Raw genomic sequence first — 15,903 nt, 5'->3', positions numbered from 1 at the left:
CAAAGTTTGTTGTTGTTTTTCAGTTTCAGTTATATATTGGGGGGACATTTTGGGCACTGGGGGGGACACATGTCCCCCTCAATGTATATGGTGACTATGGCCCTGTCATGCATGTATAATTAGGCTACAGTTGTCTGGGTGCGCAAAGGTGAAGTACACTGGTCTTGTCATACAAAGCTGTATGAAAGCTCTGTTATACATCATTTTAGTTGTACTTTATCATTGTTTTCCGCTGTGAAAACATTGCATTACCGACAAGTGCTTGGCCTCGGAAAGCTACAATTCCGCTGTTTCACATAATATGCGTGGCTTCTCGCTATGATGCACGGTCGCGGAGAAAATCAATAGAGAAGAACAGGTGTGAATTTGGACGCACTATGCGTCGTTCGGGTCCATAGGGTTAATCCCCATAGTTACCCATGGTAAAACGCACAACAGGTAGAAATAAACATGGGTACAGCCTGCTACAAAAAAACTGTTTTGGTTTTTCAGGCTAATTTGCTCATTCAGGACAACTAACCCCATATTCAAAAAGTATAGGTGTAGCTGTAACCATTGCTATTTCAGTGTGATTTCAGCTCAAGAAAGTTAACTGTAATGTTTTGGTTATCTCAAAACTCTTATTTAGTGTTCGGTTGTACCGAAAGACCCTCTAAGGAGTCGCATATTCAGTTTTCACGGTAAGTTCATTATGTTTTAATGGTTGTTAGCCTGTTTTTTCCTGAGCTAAATTGAGTATTAGCATTATCACACTTAAATGGACTATGCTAACCAAACTGCTAGTTAGCATTAGGGTTAGTTCAACCCTCTCATCCAAATATTGCCACTTCTGACTCCAAAAATCCAAGATGGCAACGGCCAAATTCTAAACTCGAGGCTTCGAACCAAATGGCTGACATCATAATGGACACGTCCATTAAGTCTATGGTTTAACCCAATTGTGGCATTGAAAGTGGAGCATGAAAAAATTGGCGGTTCGCTCTTGGGCAAGATACCGAACCCCAAATTGCCCCTGATGGCTGTGCCATTGGTGTGTGAGTGAGTGTAAAAGTTTAAATGAGTAACAGGTGACACTTTTTATGGGAGCCTCACTAGTGTATGCATGTGTGTGTGTGTATGGGACATCTTGGGTGAAAGTGCTTTGAATGGTTCGAAGACTTCAAACGGGCTTTACAAGCACAAGTCCATTTACCATTTAGCAGATTAAAAAAAAAAAAGGACAAATTTTGTAAGTTATGTTCTGGAGGGCACTGATGAATCAGCTGTTTGTTGTGTTGTAAAATACTTGATCCTATTGTTACAAAATTATTCCTGAGGCAGAATTGTTTCACAAAGTGCATCTCCATTCCATCAACGCAAACAAAGATGCCAACTGGAGAAGTAAGCTGTTATGATTCTCAGTTGGCATCTTTATTTGAGTCAGTAAAGACTTCATTTTACACTCCAGTGTATTCTGGTGTCTGATTTCATATAAAACCTTGCTTATGTTGCCTCAGATGTGTCAGTCCCTCAGGGGAGGGGTAGATCACAGGCTGCTGTGTCCAGTCTCACAGCACTCTGAGTGGGGTTGAGGCAGCACCGCCGGCCCCTCAGATACTCCCTGCTTCAAATTTCTATCCTGAGGTATCTCAGAAAACACTTGGGAGTGGAGAAAAGTACAAATGGGGGTTTTCTGTTAGGAAATAGAAGAAATGTTGTATAACAGTTGGAAACAGAGGACTTAAATAAAACTTAAATGACATTTCCTGCAGGCGGAGGCCTGAAACTGCAGAAATGTCCTGCATAAATTTTACTTGATAGCCCTCATCAATGCAAAAGTCTCAAATGTAAATACAATGACTCCATGAGGCTCAGACTGGGGCAAGTGTAGAGCCAGTGATATGTAACAAGCATGGGAAGTGTTTGCAGCACAAAGTCTGCCATCACTCTTTGCTCCTGATAATAAGCAGCTCTTTATGTCCACAAGCCGTTTGGACAAGACAGTGAGTAAACTCTTCAGCTGTGTGTGCTGCTACTGTACAAGTGCTGAGCTCTGAGAATGAAGACAGTTTTTGTCTGATGTTGTAGCTCCAGCAATCAAGAAGACAAGGGCATCATTGCACCACTGTTAATCAAGTGCAGAGAGAGCATTCAACTGAGTATTCCAATCCCAAGAGTATCTCAGAGGATACCGAGAGGAGCCCAGTACCCTGAGGGATAGCAATAACAATGTACACAGTGCCAACAATCACTCCTTATGCCCTTTGCAGTCATCCATGAAGTGTCCATGTTTACTGGTTTGTCTTCCGGACTTTCCTTTCCTTCACCAGAACTCCCTGATGCTACACTGCTCAACAGCCAGCTCATACATCACATTTCAGAGCCTCTAACCAGCACATGAACTTTTAAAATGAGTCTGCACTTTTCAACTTTGTTAGCATGCAATGCAGGTTTGCTTTGACAAAAATAAAACAAGATATATTCACTGTGGTGGATTTCTCAACTAGACCAAGTTTGAAATCTCAAGTTGATTTTCACAGCGTTCTGAAATGGACTGAAACCAATAGAAGATAGGAGGAATATTATGCAACGCTTTACTAAAGTGCTGAATGCCTTGGAGGATGTTGGGTGGGTTAGTCAATGTTCACATTAATGCAATATTATATATAAACAAGATAAGATGTTATGTGTATTAAATTATGTCAACAACACACAAGACTGGCTTAACAAACTGGCAAAGTGGGCAACTGCCTCAGGGAGACAGACCCTTGTGACTCTGAAAAGAAAATAGTTACATTGTGTGTTGGATTGTGGCAATTGTGTTACTTTCCATTTAAGGTCCTGTAATATTCATCTAAATTCTAAACTATCCAAGGCACACCTAAAGTAAATTGAAGCTGTTTTAGTACATGTACATGCACGGTCTCATTTGAAAGATAACACTGAACTTTTTTCTCCAGCAATCAGAATCACTGTAAGTGCTTCAGTTACTGAGTTATATAAGTTTCAACACAATGAAATAAAAGTTTTTTTAATTTTCGCCTGAATATTTTCTTGATAAAAGCTGCTGCAGATAACTAGGACTGGGAGGCATTAGCTGAAAAACACAATGGGACCGTGTCATGAAGCCTCAAATTGATCACATTCAAAGTAGATAACAATATCACAGAAAATAAACATTTTCCACATGTTTTTGTAAGGTTTTGTTCATTCGCTTTTCAAGAAAAGAGGGTAAAACAATGTACTGAATGTGTGATTAAGAGTGAAAAACGAATCAACATTGACAGAAATGTCTATTTACGAGCTTACTTTATATAAAACACTCTCAGAAAACCTAAATAAATAAGAAAGACTTTTTCCTTAAGACAACATAGGAGCCATTTGTTTATAATTACTGTACATTTATGCCAGTAACCCATTCAAAAGTACAGTTAATGTCAGGAGTGTCATTAACTACAAGACCTATTATCCACTGGGCCCATCCCTGGCACTTTGATTGTCTATAACCCAGGAAATGTGATGAATGGATGTTCCCTCAACACAGGCCCTGGGTGGCTATTGATATTCATAGCAACAGCACTGGAAGCTCCTATTGGCTCAAGTGAGGTGTCAATGGAAAAGCCAGGAGTTTGCCTCCATTATGGCAGCTGCCTGGTCGCTTTGTTTACATGCAGAACAAGAAAGACTATGGATACTGTATGAAGAAATATGAACGTTTAAAACAGTTTGTGGATATCTGTGGATGTAACTACGTGTTTGGACTCAATACTTAGTGGGATTTAGATCATCTGGACTATCGGCATTGTGTGAGATATTAACCAATATCTGTGTGAGCAGTGATTCTGTCAGGATAATATCGATCTATGGATTCAATTTATATTCAAATTATGCTTCATAGGTGAGATATAACTGTTTATCTCTTTGTTTTTTTGTCTGAGAAGTGTTTATTGAGCTGTTTCAGAGGTGGTATCTTGAAATGGCCAGCATAAATATCATGACAAGGAGTGTAGGTTTCGAATGATATATTGTATGAGTAAACCACTTGAAAACAATAAATACAGCAGTTGTTTTACATAACATAAACATCAAAAACACCTTAGGAGGGCCCATAGGTGGACTGTTCAGAGCAATTCAGGTGCATTACGTTTAAGGTCAATGTAAAGACGTGTTCAGACTCAAATTGCTGCTGGGTGGTGCGATGGATGCAATGGACGTGATGGACTCAATGCAAATGACACAAAATATGTGAATTAAATGGCACGAAAGAAGCAAATAGCGCAATCTCGCATCATAAGTTTATTCGCAGAGTTAAAAAATTGGAACTTCAGCAACCCATTTAGACTGTGATAGCCAATCAGCACTGAGATCCTTTCAGGGACATATGACGCCGAGGATGTACTGGCGGAAGTTCATTCTTCGATTTAGAGATTTCACGTGTATCATGCAAGTTATTGGAGTGTATAAAGCGAGTCTACACAAAATATTCTAGCGTTCAAACTCAAGCAAGTAAAATAATGCAATGTGAAAATTAGCATCCCGTTTTAATGACAATGGACCACTAAAGCACAGTTACCTTAAACAATAAGGGCTTTCTTAAAGCTGTAGTTGGTGACTTTTACTAAAAATAACTTTTTGTCATATTTGCTGAAACTGTCACTTTATTCAAAGGATAATCCACAGACCTTGTTTTGAGCAGTTTCATGTAGGAACTGTTTTCTCTCTGGTGAACTACACCCACCAAGAAGGAAATGGTACTAGCTTACCCACCACCATTGAGCTAGCTAAAATTACAGCTTAGCCGAGCAGGATACCATGAATGTTTACAATTCGTGCTGTCATGAGCTCCTTGTTCATGAGTCGATACACACTTTTATCTGCAAGGTGATATGCTTGGCAGGTGCAGTTTGGTTGAAAGAAAACAGTTCCCACATGAAACTTCTCACAACAAGGCCTTTGGATATTCTTGATTAATCAGGTTATTATTGCTGGAAAGAGACAATGAGTTTTTAATTTTTTGGTGCTTTTAGCACCACAAGTTGAGTGCCATCTAGCTCTATTATATTGGAGACAAGGCGAACATCTCTATGGGCCATATCTCAAACACTCGGCAACTCTCACCAAAACAATCTAGATTGATAAATAGCACTACTGGTAAGAGGAAAAATACGTTCCTTTGATTTTGGGGTGAACTTTCACTTTAACGAAGCTGGTTCCCCTGTATTTCTATCCTCGTGGACGACTCTACATCACCGTACATGCCTTTGTTGATGTGATTTGAGCTGATGTAATGAGCAGTCATGTATGGCACAGTCAGGACGGCTGTAAAAACCTCAGAGAGTGCCATCTCAGGGAGGTGTTTTTGATTGTTCGACAAATATATGCCAAATAAAAGTTTATGTTGTCAGTTTACTGGTTCAAGTGAATAATGGTGTTCGTGCTGAGCATATTGATTCCAGTGCTGTTTCTTGGAACTCACAGGCAGGAAATGACTGCCAGAAACTATCAGGGAAACAAGTGGTACCAAAAATAGAGCAGTATGAATTGAGCTGTTTTATTATTATGTGTCAGGAAAGGTGTTGTATTTCTCATATTGGAAGTAAAAGGAGGGGATGTGCTTTTGAATTTTCTCCTCCTTGTAATTCTGCCTCTGTGTCAGTGCTGGGTGAATTAGGAGCTCACTGCCCTCCGGTGTGATTAAACAAGGTACAAACACGAGTTTAAACATCTGCACCGCAGTTTGTGGAAGCTCAGTATTCATTTTTAGCTGCAATGTGAAAAACACACACACACACACACACACACAAACACACACACAAACACGTGCACGTACACTACAAGCGCTGATAGAAACAAACAGTTTGCATACGGCGCTTTGCAGACAAATAGTGCGACAAAATGAAAACTGCTACCCAGTGTTATCATTATTCATCTGATGATTTAGGGGCCGGGATGCGCTTTCCATTTCCCACACAGCAAAGGTTGATGGGAAATAAAATCCCATTCATCAATGACACATCTTTATCTGCGATACCTGCGGCAAAGCAAAGAGAGAAAGTGTGTGTGTGTATATGTGTGTGAATGAGTGCACAAAACCACCAATCCACAGACACACACCGCCCATGCTCTCATCCCCCCTATCGCGTGTTAATTTACAGTGGCTCTCTTATCTAGGCAGGTGGGTAAAAGCTGGCAGAGCAAGTTCTGGAGCCACACACACACTCGTCCCTTCCTCCTCCATCTTTTCATCCTTTGCTCCTCGTTTATCACGTCTAGAAGGCTTGGGAGGGGGTGGAGATAAAAACGAGGCTTGGCAAGAGGCAGTCAGACAGAATGGATAGCTTAGCGCCTGGGCCAGCTAGCCCTGATAGCACTCTCACCTGCTCTGGGGGGGTGGACATGGAAGGCACCATAGTGGGAGGTAGCCTTCGACAGATACACTGGTTTGCTGATACACTGGGGCTGACATTTTAATAAATATCAGTGAAGTCAGTCTCTGATTTGATGTAGGTGAATGGTTCTAGATTTCATGACTGATGTCATGTTTTTGGTGGAACAGATGAATATCACTCTGATTGCCTTTGCAAAATCGTCAAAGCCAAAACCATTCCAAAGTGGGGTTTTGATGAGATTCCTGCCGATGGATTAGAGTTTTCCCATAGTTGTTGTTGTTGCCAATTATAAGAATTTTAGTACTTATGTAGGTACGTATATATAATTTTAATTGGGTCCAACAGTCATGGACATCTACGTATGATGATTAGGGCCACATAAGAAAAATTTATTTAAGTTCTAATTTAAATTTAGAATACTGAGAATAAAGTCAGACTTCAAGTTTTGACTTTAAAGAATCACAGTGTTTGGTTAAAATAACTTACAGTATGTCATGTAATAAAATTAAACTGCACTGAGTAAGTGTTGCCTAAATTGGTTAGTTTTTAGCCACCTCAAAAAAAGGCTCACCTAAAGAAAACATCAATAAATCACTGCATGACAAATTTGGAATATTTTCACCACTTTACCTTGCCATTAGATAGCCCGTTCCTACAGGGAACTGAAGTCGCTATTTCAAACACACGAAACTTCCATCCATCCATCTTCTAACTGCTTCATCCTCTTGAGGGGCTGGAGCCTATCCCAACTGACATCGGGCCAGAGGCAGGGTACACCCTGGACAGGTCGCAGGGCTGACACATAGAGACAGACAACCATTCACACTCACATTCACACCTACGGACAATTTAGAGTTTTCATTCATTCATCTTCTAACCACTTCATCCTCTTGAGGGTCGCGGGGGGGCTGGAGCCTATCCCAGCTGACATTGGGTGAGAGGCAGGGTACACCCTTCACATTGAGACAAACAACCATTCACACTCACATTCACACCTACGGACAATTTAGAGTTATCAATTAACCTAGTCCCCAACCTGCATGTCTTTGGACTGTGGGAGGAAGCCGGAGTGCCCGGAGAGAACCCACGCTGACATGGGGAGAACATGCAAACTCCACACAGACGGGCTCCCACACCCGGGATCGAACCGGCAACCCTCTTGCTGTGAGGCGACAGTGCTAACCACCACACCACCGTGCTGCCCACACACGGCACTTCTTTCACAAAAACAATCATTTTTACTTTGCAAAACATGGAGGTTGCTGATCTACCACTGCTTTGATTGGTTAGTGTGGAAGGTAAAGCAGAGAAATGTTTTAAATACATGTTTTATCTCATAATGGCATTTTTACGTATAGCATGTGTCTGTTGACCCGCACTTTCACTGAAATAGAAATTTCCACACTGCTGATTTATTCCAAAGTAAATAACGTTATCCTCATTGTCTTTCTCTTGGCTACTTGCCGTCTGCCTGCTGCTGTTTGACAGTGACACGAAATTTCAAAATAAAGGCGTAAGGTAAAAATGATGATATGGATTGATGTTTTTACTTTGCATCAATTATATGGGATTACTGATCACTGAATCAATATATTGATCCAGATTGATGGATCATTACACCTCTAATAAATAAGAGGTTTGGTTTGGTCTTCCAACTCCTGAGAAAAAACATCAGGCTGTTTAGTTGTTAAATGTTCCATTGTCTTCACCATTTAATTGCCACCATTTTCTGTCTGCTGTTAAGTTGGTTCGGTGGGTTTATCAGAAGGTGTTTGCAGCAAACTGTGACTTACCGCAGGTTGATTAGATCAATGCTCCATAAAACTAAAACAACAAACTAAAAAGACCAAAATACTGTCAAGAGCAGCAGAGTTGGCTGATAATTTTTGCATTTGCAACTGACTTTTCACATTACATAGAGTCATTTGAAGTGCCAATATGTGTTTTGTACACAGCTAGGGTAAATTAAAGCACATATCTGAAGGTGACATACTCCATTAAACTCATTATTTTAGAGGGTTTCTGTGCTAAATCATATTATACTTTCCCAAACTGAATCTGAGTGTTTAACCATGAAAAAATATTAAATCCTTTATGCAAAACTTTCTTTTATTCTTTGTTCAAGGCACATCATCTCAAAAAACAACTGAACACTGACTTCCTCCCATCTATAACACCCTTAACCCCTATCCTCTGCCCATGCTGTGATCCAGCTATTAAGTTAACCACTGAAAAACTGTACAAAACTCATCTGCATACTTCTCAGGTTAAATCAATTACTGACCTCAAAAGCAAAGAAAACACTTTCTCTGCCATTCAGGCTGAAATTGGCATAAATCTAATCATAGGCTATCAGTGTAGTGTTGTTGTTTTTGTTGCCAGATGTCAGGAGGTTTCGGTGTGAAATTGCTGCTGTTGGATAAAAACCTTGCAGCTTTGCTTTCAAACAAGAGCCGTGCTTGAAATCATACAGCAAGTTTAATTTAGAGTTTCATGGACTTTTTTACAGGGTGACCGAACCAATCATGAGATGTTTTAGACCAATTGTAAATAATTGAACAGTAGAAACTGGAGTGGGAGAAGTTCATCTAATTTGCACAGAAAAATATGAGGAGTAAGAAAACAATTTGGTGTCAGGTTTTAGCAAATATTTCCATTTTGATTAAACAAACTTCAGTCTTATTTTGACAGTGTGGGCTAGAAATGGTCCTAATACAGTGCATGCTAGTGTTGACTGGCAGTTAGTTCACTGACTGTAAACTGAAAGGAAGAAATATCAGTTTACTTACATAACATTTGTACATACATGTGCATGCTTTGACATAATTCAAGGCATGCACCAATTATGTACCATCAATCAAACTGCAACTTTGAGACAGTACAGACAAGTTCACACTAATGTAACTAAAAATGTTTTTCCAGGTATACCTTAGCTTTACTATTTGCTTTCTTGCTGAGAGTTAAATGAGAAGATTGACACCACTCTTGCACACTAAATATGAAGCTACAGGGAGTTGCCGGTAAAGCTTACCTTAACACAAACACTCGAAATAGGGGAAACTACAGTGCCCCTCTGGGGTCAAATAATGGGAAAAAAAACTCAGTATGTAAAGGCTCACTTATGCTCAGTGTTAGAGATGAAGACAGAAGGAGCCGTCTGTCCATACTCTGCATTTTTTTCATCTGCATTTGTGCACGTTTTCTGAGAGCTTATGGATACGGATGAAAACAGGGCAGCACCAGTGGAAATCATGGAGGCAGTGCCTCATAGTTCAAGGGAGATACCACCATAGGAGATGACAAAAATAAATAAATAATGGAAGAATGGAACAACAAGGCTACATAACAACATACATTACTGAAGTAAGTGAAAAGAATTCTTCGTTCTCATGTTGGTGTGTAATAAACGACTGCAAAGAGTGCTGCTGTCAACAATTCTGCCTCCATAAGGTAAAATATTACTACCTCCTCCACCGCTGTCTTGTTTATTGTGTGAAACTTATGACTCTGCCCTCTAGTGCCATCTATTGACTGTATCCATGCCATCATATAGTACGCATGGAAGCATAAGGGCGCTGACATTTACAATGTTTGAAATGGACGTATCTATTTTCATTCCCACGAAAAATAGGTAAAGAGGAAAAGAAAAAAATATAAGTAATATCCATCTGTTGGTAGAAATGTTATTTTATATGCAAATATTTTAATAAAGTATTTCTTGTTTAAGTACATGGGATCTTGGGATTTTTTTTACCGTGAGTTCGACTTTGGTATCGAGAATCGTGTAATTTTACTGGTATCGGCACAGACTACTGAATTTTTATTATCGTGACATCCCTAGTCCCCCCAGTGGTTCATGCCCAGGAACAAGGAACCCTTTAGTGTCTGTCTGTGATGCACAGCTGACTTCTGGGTGATACACACAATGTGGGGTTAATGTTTTCAAATGTAGTGGTTAGGGTTAGGCAACAAAACTACTTGGCTGGGTTTATTTAAAAAAAACAAAAAACAAAAAACAAAACATGTTTTGGGTTCAAATACCATAAAACCTCAATTAATAGCCCAGGCTATTATTTGCTTAAATCACTGAAGTCAACAGACCTATATTTGGGACAGGTGTCTATATGGAACTGTTGCTCAGCAAAGATCAGGAAATACAATCAAACTGTTTATTTGAACTTGAATGAATATTACTTGTTAAAAAATTAGGCTACAGATAATATATCAATAATAAATCATTCATTTGATCAAGCTCCGACAGACAGCAAATCAGAGAGAGAGTGAATTACAGCACTCAATGATTATGGCACCCTGTGTACCGACACAACACCACTTCATCCTGTTCAAACAATACTCACAATTTTTATGAAAAACCTTTTTGATACTTCTGAGCTGAGGACCGTAACGAATTAACAGAATCTAAATAATTTACAATGTAATCAAGGAATGGACACATAATTTGAGGTAGCCAACAACTCAGTTTTATATGTCAGAGGAAATTTCATTAAAAAGAAAACAAAAAAAGAATTGCTCTGCAACTGGACCAGGTGTCTAATTGAGACAGACATTTTTTTTTGTCAAAATGTGTAGCCACACCCCACAAGGGACTAGGCATTTAATTGGGACTACGCTTTGAATTGAAGTTTTACGGGAAGTACGTAATGTACTTTGGTAACTTGCACATAGCTAGTTTTAAACTTTTACTTTATCACGGGTCTCCTGGGTCAAAGTCTGTTTGTGATTGACCAATCCAAAACCCCTTGAATCCACCCTATATGGAATTTTTCATTCCTTATACTACATCATTTGCTCTCAGCGTGAAATATTGCGGCAGATGGGTTTACACTGGAGTCAGCCAAGTGCTTCTCATAAAGATGCCAAAGGGTGCCTTCAGCGTCAGTATTACATGCTGATGGAGTGTGACACGTCAGTATCTGACGACCTGGGAACGAGAATGTGCTGAGTATTTGCTCCTAATGCAGACTAAGTCTAAAATATGTGTTTTCAAAGACTCCAAACAAAGCCAGCCCTGAGTGAGTGTAAGTGTGCTTTTCCAGTGTCAGCTGACCTTGGACTTGGCTTGACAGTTCAAAAACGGCCACACAACCTCCTGGCTGAGAATACCTGTGGGTGAATTCCAACATGTTTGACTTTCAATGCAAAGCACACCACAGTGGAATGAGAATGCAGGTGCGCATACGCACGAAGGATGAGTGACACACTCCAGCTAAAGACGTGTGCTGTGCTGCCTGGCAATGCTGTGCTTGGCATATTAACCAGAGCATTACTGTTTAAAACAGCAGGTAGGGGAGCAGCAGGTCCCTACTTCATCATGCTATTCAAGGGCCCTATTAGGCTACAATTACTAAATGGCAAGGCTTGTAAATCATACATCATTCATGTGGAGCACTCTGAGAAAGCACAAGAACACTCCTCTTCACCAACGCCCACTGCAACATAGTGAGCTGCTGAGAAGTGGAGCGAAAAGGAAAGGGAACAAAAAAAAGGACGATAAAAGAATAGAAACAAAATGTACAGAAAATTAAAGAAAATAAAAATAGTACAAAGGAAAGAAATGGAGAAGAGAGAATGGGAAGATAGGGAATTGAAAAAAGCGAAAGGGTTCAAGTTTTGATAAAAATGTGTCTGGATTTTTACAAAATGGGCCATTTATGATCCTCAGAGGAGGAATCCTGTTGTTGTTGGCGATCCCTTATATGTCACCCAAAGCCATCATTATACCACTACGACACAAAAAAGTGTCAGAATCTAACAGGCAGCCTGTCAGAACATTAACTGAGACTTGATTTGACCTTCCAGAGGATGAGTCCTGTCCATTTTAAACTCTTCATGAGGTTTCATAGCTTTCTAGTGCCACCCTTAAGACAAAATGTAAGCTACATAATATATCTCATGACTGAAAAGACATATTGACATTCAACTGAGATTTTTATGATAGCAATTAATTTACATGCTCGCTCTCCTCTTCTGTGTATCTAACGTTACCTTGCCAACACCTACGTCTATAATGAGGACATAATGGAGGAGAGGGGAGAGGGAGGTGCAGTTGCAGGAGGAGGAGGAGGAGGATGGGACTTTGGAGGAAGGCGGGAGTTGTGGATGTTCAAATTTTTTCGAAGTGCTGTGTGAAATGCAACAACGGTAAGAGTTGATTTAAATGTTGCTGTTTGAGTAGAGGAAAACTCTGCTAGCCACTAGACTTCTTTATGTGTTAAGTGTCACTGGCTTATGCTAATAATGTTAGCATGTTGTGACTGTGGTAAAACCATGTCTAGCAAAAGACAATTGTTTTGTCTGTGAACCTTGCGGGTTACAATCCTGGTGTATTTTGAATAACAGAAACAAAACACAGTGGCATGGAAAGTCCACTGGTGAATAACGTTTTAGAGGTGTAACAAACACACCACCGCACAAGTATAAATGTTCACAATGGCGTATTCCACTTTTGTAGACTACAGTGCAGGCTCTGTGTAGAGCACAACTATGAATCAGCCCTTAGGCTGTGAAAGAAGGGATACAATATTCTTCATGACTCCTCTCATCCTGTTAACCATCTTTTAAACTTCCACCCTTGTTTTAAAGACTGAAATGTATTAGAACTGACAGCCTGGTTCTACAACAGCACTTAGAGATTGTCCGTTCCCTTTACTCCTAAATTACACATGTGCTGTTATTATTCCTGTCTGTAACACACTGTAAGGCCGTGTATTTTATATTACATCATAGCTGGATGTGGTGTCATTGCAACCTCATAGGAATGCCTGTTTTAATTATTTATTATTACTACTAATTAGGCTACTTAATTTACTTTAATGTTCCAAGGTGGTCACTGTCTGTGAGGCAGGGCTCTTGTTCTTGGTTTGTGTGGGTTCACCAAACCAAATTCCTGTATGTTGAAACAGCAGTTAAGTCTTGAATCTTGAATTTCAAAAGGTCATATAAATCACTCAGAACATATTATTCCACCTACCACTGGTGGCAGCTCAGCGTGCAGATAGTTTTGCTTTTATTTTCAGATTCTTTTAAATATGTGCTGTTGAGGTTTCCACTCAAATATAGCAGAGGAACCCTGTCGTCTCTGGGCTCACTGCACCCACTGTCTGCAATGTGTACCTAAGTGTGTGTGAATGCATGCATGTGTGTCCATATATTAGTTTTCCATTCTCTCCCTGCAGAGATAACATTGTGCAATGTAGCAGGCAGGCAATAAAGTTGAACCAGGGGCAAGACAGCAATCAAACTGTGCTCCTATCTCACTGCTGATGCTGTGGTTGTATGAACCAGCATCAGAGGCCATGCTGAGAGAGCTTTACAGTCTGATACTCCAGTCACTCACTGCCAGGCATCAGTAATGCACTGTAGAGAGCTTTTTGTCCGACCACAGATACACAAAACAACTTAAAATTTTTTCTTTTCATTTTAGCCTTTATATAAACTCATCATGTAAATCATGTAAAGTTCCCCTGCCAATAAATTTGCAGGTGGGCAGCAGTGTTTTGGAGAGAAATAGTGTTGGTGTGAAAATATTTCAGATGAAATTAAAAAAAAAACAAAACAGATTTTTCACAGTTTCAGATGTGTTCCTGCCCTGGAAACAATCAGCAAGAAACACATTTTCAGAAAAATATTAAATAAAGACATGTTTAGTGACTTACAGTAGAGACTAATTTGGTGAAATTCTCACAAATAATAAATGATAAAACTACACGAATAATTCATTCATTCATTTCCATAACCACTTATCCTGAATTACATGAAAGATGTTGGTTAATAAATGCAAAGCACATGTGCATTCATAAACTTCAACACTATAAGCCACTAAATCATAAGCCTAGCACGTCAAGTTTAACAATCCAACCGCACATGCAATGCGAATGTATATATCTTTTTTGCCAAACAGCAAAGGAGTAATTGTTAATCTAAGGTGTTTCAAAGCACACTTAATGTGTTAGTCCTGTAATATATCCTTTCATTTTGTTGTAATATTCCTGAAAAGAACTGTCATTTGGTACTGATTATTGGGAGAGTCTAGTCAATAAGTAAACATTATCAAGATCTGCACATTTATATGAGTCTGTAAAAAAAGAAATAGGATGTGAAACTATAGTTACTGTGCTAGGGTTGACTAAAATTCTAGCAGGAATGTGATCCAATATCTGGGAGAAATGGACAACATATGCAATCAAGATTACAGGTTTCCCTGATGTTAGCATGCGGCTACATGTAGCAGTGTACCTGCAGCCAGGGAATGACTGTAATGGAGTAACTTTAAAGTTGCACTTTCTACCATGGAAAATCACCAATAAAAGCCTTTAAAAACAACTCAACATGTTCCAGCAGGAATGTGCTCCAAAATCTGGGAGAAATTAACAACATCAACAACTAAGATTACATTCTTCCCTGACGTTAGCATGATGTTGGTGAAGATTCTCAGTCATCCAGGTCATGGTAATCTTAAATCTTGGGATCCCTCCCCAGATGATTTAACACCCATTCACACCTGGACCCATCTCATCCTAACAACACACATAATGGGCAGGTGGGTCAACGACTCATATGTGACCTTAAAGACTGTGAAACTCAGAGCTCACATGGGACCTAAATGACTCTGTAAGGGTTCACACCCAAACAGAGTTTAAAGGACAACTTCGGTATTTTTCAACCTGGGCTCTATTTCCCCATGTGTATGTGTGCGTATGATTCATGGGTACCACTCGTTCTAAAATTGGTTCAGTATTGAGCCGCGAAACGAGCTAAAACGGTAATGGGGGCAAATGCGTCCCATATAAAAGTGCTTTTTTTCGCCACTGACCGGTTCAGATCGCCAGTGCTATCTCTGTAAATAGCATATGGTAGCGGCCCTGGGGCAGTGGTGACTGTGAATGAGTGGAGTCAGCTGTCAGTCAGTGTTGGAGCAGAAAGGCGGAAGTTGTCCCCGCTTGGTAATGTAAATGAGTATGTGTGTGTGAAGTGTGTGTTATGCTAGAAGAGTCAGAGGACAGAGTCTTTTACGTGCTACCCCCTGGAGTGTTACCGGAGTTTTTGGAGTGCTCAAATAAACGGGCCTTTTTCCCGAATGCAAGAACAGGATGTCGCGCAACACCCCGTACAACTTTCATAGGCTGCCTTTGTTGGATGGCGAGATGCTGAAGCTGTGGCTAGTTGTGCTACAAATGGATGCTAACACTCCTGTCCAGACACTGCGCCTTGCAGACCATCGGGTCTGCAGTGCTCACTTCTCCCAAGATAACTACTGCCAGCTGAAGAAGAGAAGACATCCAATCCCGAAACACCTCTTCCTCAAGAAAACAGCTGTCCCATGAGTAGAGAGAGCTACAGACACAGTGGAGCAAAGCTCGTGACATCACACAGCCCAGAGGTAAGGGAAAGGCTAAGTTAGCAGGCTATTTACAGAGATAGCACTGGCGATCTGAACCGGTCAGTGGCGAAAAAACACACACTTCACACACACATACTCATTTGCAATACCGAGCGGGGACACCCTCCGCCTTTC

General features: G+C 40.2%; 1 protein-coding gene across 1 annotated transcript in view; it reads right to left on the bottom strand.

The window, feature by feature from the left end:
- Positions 1–15,903, bottom strand: part of ptprga (protein tyrosine phosphatase receptor type Ga) — a 607,325-nt gene that overhangs the window by 203,490 nt on the left and 387,932 nt on the right. The gene's annotated exons all lie outside the window — the stretch shown is intronic.

This window comes from Epinephelus fuscoguttatus, linkage group LG1, assembly GCF_011397635.1.
Source record: "Epinephelus fuscoguttatus linkage group LG1, E.fuscoguttatus.final_Chr_v1".
NCBI lineage: Eukaryota > Metazoa > Chordata > Actinopteri > Perciformes > Serranidae > Epinephelus > Epinephelus fuscoguttatus.
This window is presented reverse-complemented; position numbering and strand designations above follow the sequence as displayed.